This window comes from Capra hircus, chromosome 8 (assembly GCF_001704415.2).
Source record: "Capra hircus breed San Clemente chromosome 8, ASM170441v1, whole genome shotgun sequence".
Taxonomy (NCBI): Eukaryota; Metazoa; Chordata; class Mammalia; order Artiodactyla; family Bovidae; genus Capra; species Capra hircus.
The window spans coordinates 50920785-50933952 of record NC_030815.1 but is presented as its reverse complement, the minus strand read 5'-3'; positions in this window follow the sequence as shown (position 1 = coordinate 50933952).

The following is a 13168-nucleotide window of genomic DNA, read 5'->3' as shown; positions in this document are numbered from 1 at the left end:
GTCTTTATTTCCTCTTTGTAAGGTGAGGATACCAACAGTACTTAGTGTGGGTATAGTGGAGAGTAAGGATAAGTTTTGAAATCCTTAACATGGCCCCCAAGGCATCCACGATCCACCTTCTAAGTGCCTCTCTGCCTACAGTTCCCATCACTCAACTCTATGCTGCTCAACCACTGGAACCTCCTCTCCTCAAACTCACCAGGACTCTTCCCTTGTCACAGCAGCCTCACGTGCTGCTGCTGAGGCTTGGAGCAAACTTCTGCAAACCTCCCTCCAACTAGCCCACCAACTCCTATTCTGCCTTCAGTTCACTCTTGTGATGCCACTTCTCAAGGATTTCCCTTCTCCTTACCCCGCCCTCATCAGTGCTCTCTAGGTTCCTCTACTTTTCCTTCAAAGCGCTGGTCACAGTTGTAATTACTCTGCCACCTACAGAATCACTCATTCAGTGGCTGTCTCTCCAGCTAGACTGCAAGCTCCTTGAAGGCAGGACCTACCTCTGTGGCTCAATTACAAATACCCCCTGTTAACTAGCACAGTGTCTAGCACATAGTGAACATAATAAATGCTGGGTGCTTCTTACAAATCACTACTATATCAGGAATGAGTTCACATGCAAGCAGTGTGTTAACTTGACTAATAGTAACTTACTGAGGTAATCCTTTTTACGCTAACAAACGTTTAAGACATGTAGTCTAGGGTCTTTACATAGAGTTGTCAGATTTAAGGGGAAAAAAAAAATCAGAGGGCACATGGTTAAATTTGAATTTCAGATAAACTCTAAACAACTTTCAAGTCCTAACTATTACATATCTAAGACTTGTTCTTCAGAAATTCAACAACTTGAAAGTGTCATAGAAAAGCCACAGTCTTTCATCCTTGGCCTGTGGAGCTATCACCAGGAGATCACAGGAAGGCCCCACAGAAGCTCCCAGCACAGTGTCAACTATCAAGGAAGGAACTGGGTACAGGAGGCAGACAGCCACAGGGCTCCCCAAATTACCCAACGGTGACCCCAGCAGCCATGGCTCCCAAGGCCACTCTCACTGCAAAAGAAGCTGGGAAGAAGTTGTTAGGATAGATTCAAACCACTTATGAATCACTGCCCTGGGATGTTGCCAAGTTGAGGAAAGGTGGGGGATACGGAACTCTTTTACTAAAGAAGGAGGAGGAAACAGGTAAGCAACTGCAAGTATTTTGCAAGTATTACGACATTTTTTTTTTTCTGCTTATCCTCCCTGGCTATAATTTTCTTGAGCTTAGATGGATGTAATTTGTTTTATCCAAACAGTTAAAAAAATTTTTTTTAGTATTTATTAATTTGACTGAGCCAGGTCTTAGTTCCAGCATGTGGGATCTTCAATTGTCATTGCAGCACACAGGGTCTTTAGTTGTAGCATGTGGGATCTAGTTCCCAGACCAGGGCTCAAAACCTGGGCTCCCTGTATTATGCCCCTGGGCCACCAGGGAAGTCCCAAAATCTTTTTTTTTAATATCGAAGTCTAGAAATGACTTTTCAAACTTTGTTTCCCAAAATTTCTGAAATACTCTTCCCCACAGAGAATATTGTCGCTGTTGATTGAGAAGCATCACATTTGACTTTTCCCATTTCAGCATGTGAAAATAGATCAGAGACTGTTTATCTTGGTGTGTGTGTGAGGGGGGAGTGCGACACTAAGACATTAAAAATGGAAACATTCAAATTATGTTGGGAAGAACAAAATGTTTTTGTTTACTTCTCTCAATGAAAAATTGGGAATTTGAAATGAAGAATACTAGCATTTCATTTCCACTATGTGCTTTCACATTTAGTTACTCATCAAAGCAGTTAATGAGGTGTTGGATTGGCCAAAAAGCTCCCCCAGGTTTTTCCATCAGATCTTATGGAAAAAAATCTGAACAAACTTTTTGGCCAAGCCAATATCTGTTTAGAAAGGCTAAAAGGAGCAAATCTGCTGAAGACATCACTTTTCTACATAAATAACCTCAATCCCTTTAGATTGAATTTGCTGTAGGAAGGTTTTGTTGTACTAAATGTTAAGCCCCAGAGGAAGGAGTTTAGAAGAGGGCCTGACTGTTATACTACAGGGTGACATTGAAGCCCAACAAGTTATCTGTTAAGGATACACTTGTGGTGGTACATAGAATCTTAAAATGTTGGAGTAGTCTCAGCTGGTCTGATGCTCTGTATATGAATGTAGAAATTAGAACCAGAGCTGGTGACCTGCCCAACCCCATGCAGCTAGTTACTAGCAGGACCAGGGCCAGGCCATAATTCCTACAGCATACAAACATGCACACACACACACACACACACACACACACACACACACACACACACATTTTCCATTTCAAAGCAAAAAATGGCAGAAAAATCTCTTGCTAGAGTACATCTCTCCATCTTTGCTTTGAAAGGAGCAAATTAAGGAGCTTGGAAAGGCAAAGGCTGTGTCAGGGGAAAGGGAAACTTTCTGTTCTGGGCAGTTAGAGCCTTGTCAAGGAGGCAAGCCAACTCATGAGGTTATCTGAGGGGCAAGGTGCAGTGGAGAGCTTATGTGAGCTCCATGTTGCTGTCTGCTGTGCTGATCTTAGGTTTGTGGCTTGAGCTGTTCCTTCAACAACTGAAGCCGTGGTGGAGACCTAGGAAAAAGCACAGATAACGGAAAGGCAGAATAGGCATTACACTCCACATCTGTGCACCCATAGAAGCAGATGAAAATTGCAATAGCAGCTTTGGGGCCCTCATCAAGGTAGCATGACCTGTACATAAGAGCACATCAAAAACAGAATTTCTTACCAAAGTGAGCATAGCTGATGCATTCATGCCCACATATCAAGAAACACAACATCAATGTGAAAGCAGAGGTTAAAATCATATGCTCCCCGGTAGCTTCCAGATCCTAGAGAAGTTAGGTTGTCTTCTTCAAAATTAAAAAATGAGACCCTGGCTTCCTTGGTGGTCCAGTGATTAAGACTGCATGCTTCTACTGCAAGGGGTGCTGAGTTTGATCCCTGGTCGGGGAACTAAGATCTCACATGAGGGGCAGTACAGCCAGATAAGTAAATAAATAAAATAAAGATTGAGATTTAAACTCATACAAATAAATCCTTATTGACTTTTCTTCGTGCCTAAACAGCAAGTTTCTAGAACTTACTGTTGTAACAATGGTTATTAAACCTTAGTGTGTACCAGAATTCTTTGGAGGGCTTATGAAAACCCCGGATTGCTGGTCCCCAGAGTTGCTGGTTCCATTGGTTGGGGGTAGGGTACTAGAATCTACATTTCTAACAAGTTCCCACATGATGTTGATATTGCCAACCCAGGGATCATGTGGAGTTACTGCTCTAAGCTGACAAATAGCAGCAGGCAGGCCCAGGAGGACCCACACTGGCTGTTACTCAGACAGCATCAACCTGAAATTATCACTACTGTCAGCGCCTAAAAGTATTACAGAATAACTCTTGTGTCAGTTACTGATTTTACTCACTCTTAACTCCAGATTATCCCTTTTTGCTTCTTCTGTGAAAATGAATCTGGGCCCTCTAAATAATTTTCTCTTGTCAAGTGGAACAATGTTAAGCTTTGTCAATAGGGGGCGCTGGAGAGCCGTTGCAGGAGAAAGATTTTGCTTTTCGCTTCCGCTGAATTGGGCTCCCCTACAATGGCATCCCACTCCAGTACTCTAGCCTGGAAACTCATGGACGGAGGAGCCTGGTAGGCTGCAGGGGGTCGCTAAGAGTCGGACACAACTGATCGACTTCCCTTTCACTTTTCACTTTCATGCATTGGAGAAGGAAATGGCAACCCACTCTAGTGTTCTTGCCTGGAGAATCCCAGGGATGGCGGAGCCCAATGGGCTGCCATCTGTGGGGTCGCACGGAGTCGGACACGACTGAAGCGACTTAGCAGCAGCAGCAGTGGTTCAGAGTCGGACATGCCTGAAGTGACTTAGCAGCAGTGGTTCAGATGGTTAAGTATCCGCCCGCGATGTAGGCGACGTTGGTTCGATCCCTGGGTTGGGAAAATAGCCTGGAGGGGGATCCCCCTGCCCCTGCCTCCTGGTGGGGCTGTGTATGGTAAAGTCTCCCCGCTGTGGGTGTTCCTTACCTCTATCTTCTTTAAAATTCTCTTTACTCCTTAGCAGCCTTCCTTGTGTTTTATTTACAAAATGTTATCCCTTGCTGATGTTTTATTTATAAAATATTATCATTAATTATTTAAGTAATTATTGTTTATATGTGTTATATCTTTATCTTACACATTTTTATTTTACATACTTTAAATATATGCTTTATATAAATATATTTAAATATATGTTATATACTTATTTACAGCCATTTTGGTACATTTTCTATTTATTCTTTATTAAATTTCTATAAATATAATTATTTTAAAAAATAATTATATTGATTTTTTTAAGAATTTATAAAATTCTTTATATCAAACTTTTCTTGTTCATATTAGTCTGATTTTTCTTTCCTTATTGGACCCAGTGGATAGATACAACCAATGGATATATTAATACTATTCAACTGATTTATGCAAGATGAATTTGGGCAACTGTGGGGCTGCTTTTTTTCCTTTTTTTTTTTGCCTTTGTAATGTAAAGCATAGGGAATATAGTCAGTAATATTATAATAAATTCGTATGGTGACAGTAACTAGGTTTATTATGGTTATCATTTTTGCAATGGATATAAATATTGAATCACTGTCATACACATAAATCTAATACAGTATTGTGTGTCAATTATACTTCAATTTGTAAAAGTCAAAAACCCCACACTTTGACAAGTAAAAAGGGCCACAGCCCGCAATCTTATGATCTGTACCTCACCATCCTTTCTGTAACAGACTTTAAATGGATTCCCGAAGGATATCTTGAATATTCTCAATGTGACGGTAAAATTTTTCATGCAGGAGGAGAGGCTCAGTTTTTTGAATCAGGCTTTCAGGAAAATTTTTTAAATATAACTTGTCTTTTTTAACAGATCTATCATCTGTAAGTCCGAAGGTTGTATTGGAGGACTTTCTTAAAACTTCAAAATGACCATGATGAAACAATCTAAACAGGAAAAAAATATTCAACAGTGACGATGCTTATGTAAAAGGATCGTATTTATTTTACTGTTTGGGCTTCTATCTAGTGGTCTATAAATTTATAGAAATAAGTAACCTTCACTAAGTACCTACCATGTTTTAGGGATGTCAATCATCGTTAAGAAAATTTTCCAAAACTGAGAAATAGGCCAAAGGGCTCCTGCATATCCTTTCAGAGTTGTCTCAGCATTTTCTAGCCAACCCACCCAGCCACCAAGGGTTAGCTAGTTTCCAGGAGTGTGTATTTTTGTTTGACTTGCTATTTTCTCTTGATTAGGATATTTTATTGATAAACTTCAGAAGAGTAGATGTTAACTTGTAGAAATTGATAGACAATATTTCTCAACCTCAGCACATTTGGCACTGGGGACCGGATATTTCTCTTTTGTTGGGGGCTGTCCTGTGCATTGAAGGATGTTAAGACCATCCCTGCTCGCTCCCCACCGGATGCCAGTAGCGCGCGCACGCACACACACACACACACACACACACACACACACACACACACCCGCGCGCACACACACACAGCTATAACAACCAAAAATGTCTTCGCATGCGTGCATGCTCAGTTGCTTGGTCGTGTCCAACTCTTTGCGACCCCATGGACTATATAGCCCACCAGGCTTCTTTCAGACATTGCCAAACATCCCCTAGAAGGAGAAATTACCCTAATTGAGAACAACTGCTGATTGTGAAGAAAATTAAATTTGTTCACTAGTGATGTGAATTATGTATCTGATAAAGAAGACAACCCCAGATGTTATAGTTTTATTGCTATGTACATTAACCAGTTTTGTAGCTAAATTAGCCATCTTATTCAACCTTTTTCTTTAGCCACCACAAATACTTTGCTCTCTCCAATGTTCTTTAAACCATTTTGTCTGTTCTCTCTCAGTCATATGTGACATGAATCTTCTACACATGCTGACTTTATATTTGTATGAGAGTCATTTTTTAACTTTTGGAAAGTATATCTTTACAGTTTACCTTACATATATTACTTTATTTAATCTTCATAGCAACTATGTAAATCTGAGGCTTTGAAAGATAGCATAACTACCCAGCCACCATGTTAACATTTTTTGGAACCAGATTTGGAGCCCAAGACTTCATGACCCTGAATGGTGAACCACTGTGCTACCATGTATTACAGGGCTAGTCCTGAAACTCTGTGACCCAGCTTGCTGTTGTCACTGCACTTAGCTTGCAGCTAGACCTCCACAGCTCTTGGCCAGCTAATCTATACACTATGAAAGGGCTCCATAGGATGACAGACAGTAACCATGTATGAAAAACACATGTGATAATAAAAGGAGCCATCACTTGTAGAGTGCTTACCATGTGCCAGGCATCATTCTAAACTTCCTGCGTATATTATCTCATTTGAACCCAGTGGAAAATTCTGTTGTTTTCCAGATGAAGAAACTGAGGCACAAGGAGGTAAACTAACTTGCTGAAGGCCATACAAGTTGTGGCAGAGCTGAATCCAAGTTTGGTTTGCAATTGCATGCTGTTAACCACTACACTCTACCATAATAACAGGAATGCTTGACTACGCAATTGGTGGGACTGGAATGAGGGGCTTAAAGAGTAAGACTTCACTGAAGATGTCACTCTAATGGCAGAGAGTGAAGAGAAACTAAAGAGCCTCTTGATGAAGGTTAGAGAGGAGAGTGAAAAAGCTGGCTTAAAACTCAACAAGCAGAAAACTAAGATCATGGCATGTTGTCCCATCACTTCATGGCAAATAGAAGGGGGGAAGTAGAAACAGTTACAGATCTTATTTTCTTGGGCTCCAAAATCACTGCAGATAGTGACTGCAGCCATGAAATTAAAAGATGCTTGTTCCTTGGAAGGAGAGCTATGACAAACTTAGGAGAGCTGTAGAGGTATAGGTCTATACCTTTAGACAGAGTATATAAAAAGCAGAGACATCACTTTGTTGACGAAGGTCCATATAATCAAAGCTATGGTTTTTTTCCAGTAGTCATATATGGACGTGAGAGTTAGACCATAAAGATGGCTGAGCACCTATGAATTGACGCTTTTAAACTGTGGTCCTGGAGAAGACTCTTGAGAGTCCCTTAAACTGCAAGATCAAACCCGTCAATCCTAAAGGAAATCAATCCTGAATATTCACTGGAAGGTCTGATGCTGAAGCTCCAGTACTTTGCCTGCCTGATGCGAAGAACTGACTCATTTGAAAAGACCATGATGCTGGGAAAGATCGAAAGCAAGAGAAGGGGATAACAGACAATGAGAGGGTTAGATAACATCACCAACTCAATGAACATGAATTCAACCAAATTCCAGAAGATAGTGAAGGAGAGAGGAGCCTGGTGTTCTGCAGTCCATGGGGTCACAAAGAGTCAGACATGACTGACTGAACAACAACAATGACTGGCTGAGTGTCCTGTAAGCCAGGATATGTAGGGTATGTAAGAGGAGAGAACCTCCAGATTTCTATTATGATGTGGTCCTTACTGAAGCAAAGGTTGTACAGAGCTTAGAAAAGGAGCTATTATCACTTTGACAATACTGAATGGAAGACATTTTGCTTAGCTATACAGCTGCTAAAAATAACAGATTTATTTGATGAGAGAAGATATCTTTTTTATAATCTCAGGTATTTTTATTATGTATTGCTTTTAATAAGCCATAAACAACATGGAAATGTAATTGCATACTTGTATGGTATAAGAGGAGTTAGAGGTTTGAGGCCATTAATAATAGAGATGATGTTTACCTCTTGAAAATTATTTATTTAACTCAAACACATATAGGCGCACAAAGTACATCTTATCTTTCATGCCACCTATCCTTCCACACCCATGAAAGTTAGGCCAAACTTAAGAAATATTGCCCAACTAGACAACAAAGGAAAATGAGATGCCAAGATGCTATTTGTGGCCACTCAAGTTGTCTAGTTTGGAGACAGATTTTTAATAAAACAAAAGTACACCTTCCTAGAAAATGGAATTTATTTCAGTACAAACTGTGAATTAGTTATCTTTTCTATTTCAATATATTCTCCTTTGCCTCTCTTTTTTCTTTCCAATAGGCTTGTAATAAAGTGGTTGCCCCAAAAAAAAGAAAACAAACAAACAAAAAAAACCAGTACTTAATAGTACAGATGTTCAAGCTGGTTTTAGAAAAGGCAGAGGAACCAGAGATCAAATTGCCAACATCCGCTGGATCATCAAAAAAGCAAGAGAGTTCCAGAAAAACATCTATTTCTGCTTTATTGACTATGCCAAAGCCTTTCACTGTGTGGATCACAATAAACTGGAAAATTCTGAAATAGATGGGAATACCGGACCACCTGACCTGCCTCTTGAGAAACCTATATGCAGGTCAGGAAGCAACAGTTAGAACTGGACATGGAACAATAGACTGGTTCCAACTAGGAAAAGGAGTATGTCAAGGCTGTATATTGTCACCCTGCTTATTTAACTTATATGCAGAGTACATCATGAGAAATGCTGGGCTGGATGAAGCACAAGCTGGAATCGAGATAGCTGGGAGAAATATCAGTCGCCTGAGATATGCAGATGACACCACCCTATGGCAGAAAGTGAAGAAGAACTAAAAAGCCTCTTGATTGTCGGGAGCCAGCGTGAGGAATCCCACCCGTGACAAGGTCATGCAGAAGGAAGCCTGACAAAACGCTAGGACGTGTTCGGCTTCAGGGGTTCCCCCTGGAAACTCCTGAGCATCCACCCGCCAAGATCAGAATCTGCCTGCTTTACTATGTTATGCTTTCCACCTACTCTTCTGTCATTAACAGGGGACTGTCCCCCCACCACCTTTTTCTGGAAAAAAGTTAGAGCTTTTAGATAATAAATCTCCTGGGCATAATACGAGTGTTTCAATCCAAAAACCCCTCTGATGGCTTTCTAGCCCGCCTGCAGGACTCATACAGCTGCACATGTGATTGTTTGAGGCCTCCCAACTGCGGGAGGCACAGGAAGCTTAAAACATCCTAGGAATGTCGAGGCTTCCGAGGAGTCAAATCATTAGAATAGGACTGATTAAAGGTTTCGTTTGTTGAGCCAATACTTGCTGCCAAATTTTCATATCTTTTATTTTTAGGTATAGTTGGTATATAAAAAAACAGGTCGTAGACCTGGTATTAGCAACACTAGATCTTTGAGTTAAGTACTTTCTTTGTTATAACCCACTGCACCTTTGTTCTATAGGAATGTAACTCTTTTGTACTTTGAGGGTGATGCAGAGTAAAGAGAAAACACTTCCAGGGAAAAGGAGTTTTCTGGACAATTATCCAGGAAGAGAGCCATAAAAATGTTAACAAGCTTCTTGGCCAGAAGATAATGTAAAGCACCTGAGACCTTTTGTATATGGGAGGGTATGCAAAAAGAAAGCCTTGTCTCAATGAGGGTCATGATTGCTGCCCCTGCATAACTCTATTTCTTTATGTACAACTTGGGGTATATAAGCTGATTTTGAAAAATAGTTTTTGGAGTCTTGCACTGATGCTGGGCTTCCCCATGTCGTTCTTTTCTTTTTCCGGCTGAATTCCCATCTGGAGCAGGGAGGCTCATCATGTCTACTTTTTTGTCCCGGCTTCTAAGATCCGTAAGAGAGAGAGCCCAAGGCGGGGCACTCTCCGATATTCAAACGGACCCCGGCGGCCTAACGTAGATGATGCAAGTTCCTTTTCTGGAGCTTTATTGGTTTTCCACATAACCCAAGTTAATCAGCCTCTTCTCTCCAGTTAATCTTCCTACTACACTATTTCTTCCTAATCTAATCTTACATTAATAAATAAATAAGTCTTTCCTCGCCAACACCGTCCCCGCTTCGAATTCCCTGGATCCACCTGGGCTGGACCCCGGCACTTGATGAAAGTGAAAGAGGAGAGTGAAAGAGTTGGCTTAAAGCTCAACATTCAGAAAATGAAGATCATGGCATCTGGTCCCATCACTTCATGGGAAACAGATGGGGAAACAGTGGAAACAGTGTCAGACTTTATTTTGGGGGGCTCCAAAATCACTGCAGATGGTGATTGCAGCCATGAAATTAAAAGATGCTTACTCCTTGGAAGGAAAGTTATGACCTACATAGATAGCATATTCAAAAACAGAGACATTACTTTGCCAACAAAGGTCCGTCTAGTCAAGGCTATGGTTTTTCCTGTGGTCACGTATGGATGTGAGAGTTGGACTGTGAAGAAGGCTGAGTGCCGAACAATTGATGCTTTTGAACTGTGGTGTTGGAGAAGACTCTTGAGAGTCCCTTGGACTGCAAGGAGATCCAACCAGTCCATCCTAAAGGAGATCAGCTCTGGGTGTTCTTTGGAAGGACTGATGTTGAAGCTGAAACTCCAGTACTTTGGTCACCTCATGCAGAGAGTTGACTCATTGGAAAAGACTCTAATGCTGGGAGGGATTGGGGGCAGGAGGAGAAGGGGCCGACAGAGGATGAGATGGCTGGATGGCATCACCGACTCAATGGACATAAGTTTAAGTAAACTCTGGGAGTTGGTGATGGCCAGTGAGGCCTGGTGTGCTGCGATTCATAGGGTCGCAAAGAGTCAGACACGGCTGAGCGACTGAACTGAACTTAACTAGGGTACTATAAGTCTGGGTCTGCAATTATTGGGTCCTCTGTATTTTGGGAGTCCCAATCTACCATCAGATGAAGGTTAAGTCAAGGGCATAGCCTGTGGAGAAAGTAGCATCAGTGGTTGGTGAGACTGGAAAAGGAAGCAGCCAAGTGAAAAGCACATAGGACTGGTGGAGGAAAATTGGGTTCTCTTTCTGGCTCTAATGCTTGGCTGTGGGCACATCATTTAACATCTCTGAGCTCAAGGAAGCTAAATCTCCCTCAAAACTGAAATGACTAATACTGACCTCATGACATTTGGTTAAAAATGTTATGAATATAAAGTACTTAGTCAAATGCCTGGCACTTGGTGGGTGTTCACTATTATTAGCTCTATCTTTCAGATTCCATCCTACAAACCTAAAGGTTATTCTTAAGATCAAATAAAATGTTATGAAATCATCCAAGAAACTCTAAAGGAATCTGCAAATGTTAAAGATATTAAGGACTTAGTAAGACAGACCTAAGTCGATCATCACAGTTAGAGGTGAGTCACATATACCCCTTGAGGTTTTAAAAATTCTTATTTTTCACCTTCAAGCCTTCCCATTTTAATCATTTTTACCCTATACAAAATGAACAGGGATGTTGGAACATATGGTATATTTGCTCTAGGACCTAAAGCACTGTGTAAGGATGGTCTTCAGCCTTTGGAACAATAGATATCCCACCTATAATGGTCCCCCTCCTCCCACTCAAAAACAGCTTCATCCCAGCTGCAAAATTGTATAATACCACGTCAGCCTTGTTCTCTTGGATTGCTTGATCTGGGGAAAACCAGCAAACAGATTGTGAAAAGACTCAAGCAGTCCTGTGCAAAAAACCTCTGTGGCAAAATAACAGGACCACCTACCAGTAGCCAGAGACAGACCGCCAGCCATGTAACTGAGCCACCTTGGAAGTGGGTCCCCCAACCCCAGTCAAGCCTCTAGATGACTGAAACCCAGCTGACACCGTGATTTCAATTTCACGAGAGATGCTGCGGCAGAACCACCAGTTAGGCCACCTCCACCAAATCCTGATCCACAGGAAACTGTACAGGGTAAGTGTGTTTTAAACTGCTAAGATCTGAGTTGGTTAATTTGATGTGCAGCATTAGATAATAATTCACAACTGACTCCAACTGTTGGATGAGACTGATCTAGTTACATTTCTGCTGCTTCTGATCAAAGAAACTTTGTGTAAAACACCTTCTGTACCAGAATCACTTGGGACAGGTCACGAACATCTACAGTTTTTTAAACCTCTACAGATAACCTTATGTGCAGTCCAGTTTAAAATGTCTGTTTCATTTTGAAGTAGATATATTTAACATGTAATTATACTGCACTGGATTCAAATTACCTAAACTCCTTTCTTTCCTCCATGATGCATTTTGAGGGTTAGGACCAGTTTTTAGGCCAGTGGAAGCTCAGGTAAATTGCTCCAACATTAAGAAAATCTGAGGTTTTTTCCTCTCCTCTATATCTAATGTAGAAATGAGTGGAAAAGACTCACCTTCACTGCTTTCTGCTTGAATTTCCATTTTAGCTTCACCATTCCAGGCTAAGACCAAAGGCAGCTTCTTTGAAATATTCCTCCTGGCCATGAGACAGTGGCTTCCATCACATCCTGGGGTCACCTTTGCCCCTGACTCAGACATATTAACTCTTTCCTGCAATATTTAATAAATATTTGTCAAGGATGTATGAAAATTCCATTTAAACCAAAGAACATGAGGGCTGTGATGAGATGTTGACTTCTCTCACTCATAGATGCAGACCAAAGATGCTGCATTTCCAAACCTGAAACTCAAAAGCAGGAGTAATTAAGTAGTTGGAGATCTCTTTCTCCCCCTGTCTCCCTATCTTTGCATCACGAACATGCAAACAACCTCTTCTAGCAGCCATACACACCAGCAAATTAGTTAAAAAAGAAAATCTCAATACGGAATCTGGATTACAAAGATCTTGGCCCAATTGATTATGGAGTCACCCATCTACCTGATATCCTAATATCCTAGTAATTATCCTCACTTCCTCTCTCACCTTGCTTCGCTCACAGAAATAACTCCCCAGCTCCTATTCATTTTATTTTGGAAATCTCATATTCAGACCTTCACCCCCATCCTGACAGTCGCAGCTTTTGTTCAGAAAACCTTCATAGCCTGCCTAGGCTATTACAACAGCCCTTTAAGGGGGACCTTGACAACAACCTTCCTTCTCTTTTGTTTACTCTGCATCTCACTGCCAGAGTTATCTTTCAGAACTGTAGATTGTATCATGCCATTCCCTTGATTAAAAACATGCCATTGACATCATGTACTCCCCAATATGCTGCACTGGGGAGGGCTCGTCACTTCTGTGGTATTCCGGCCTCGATCTAAACGTGGGTTAAGCCCAGTTGAGGGGCATTTCATAAAACAAATGATGAGTACTTTTCCAAAGTGTCAAGATCATGTGAA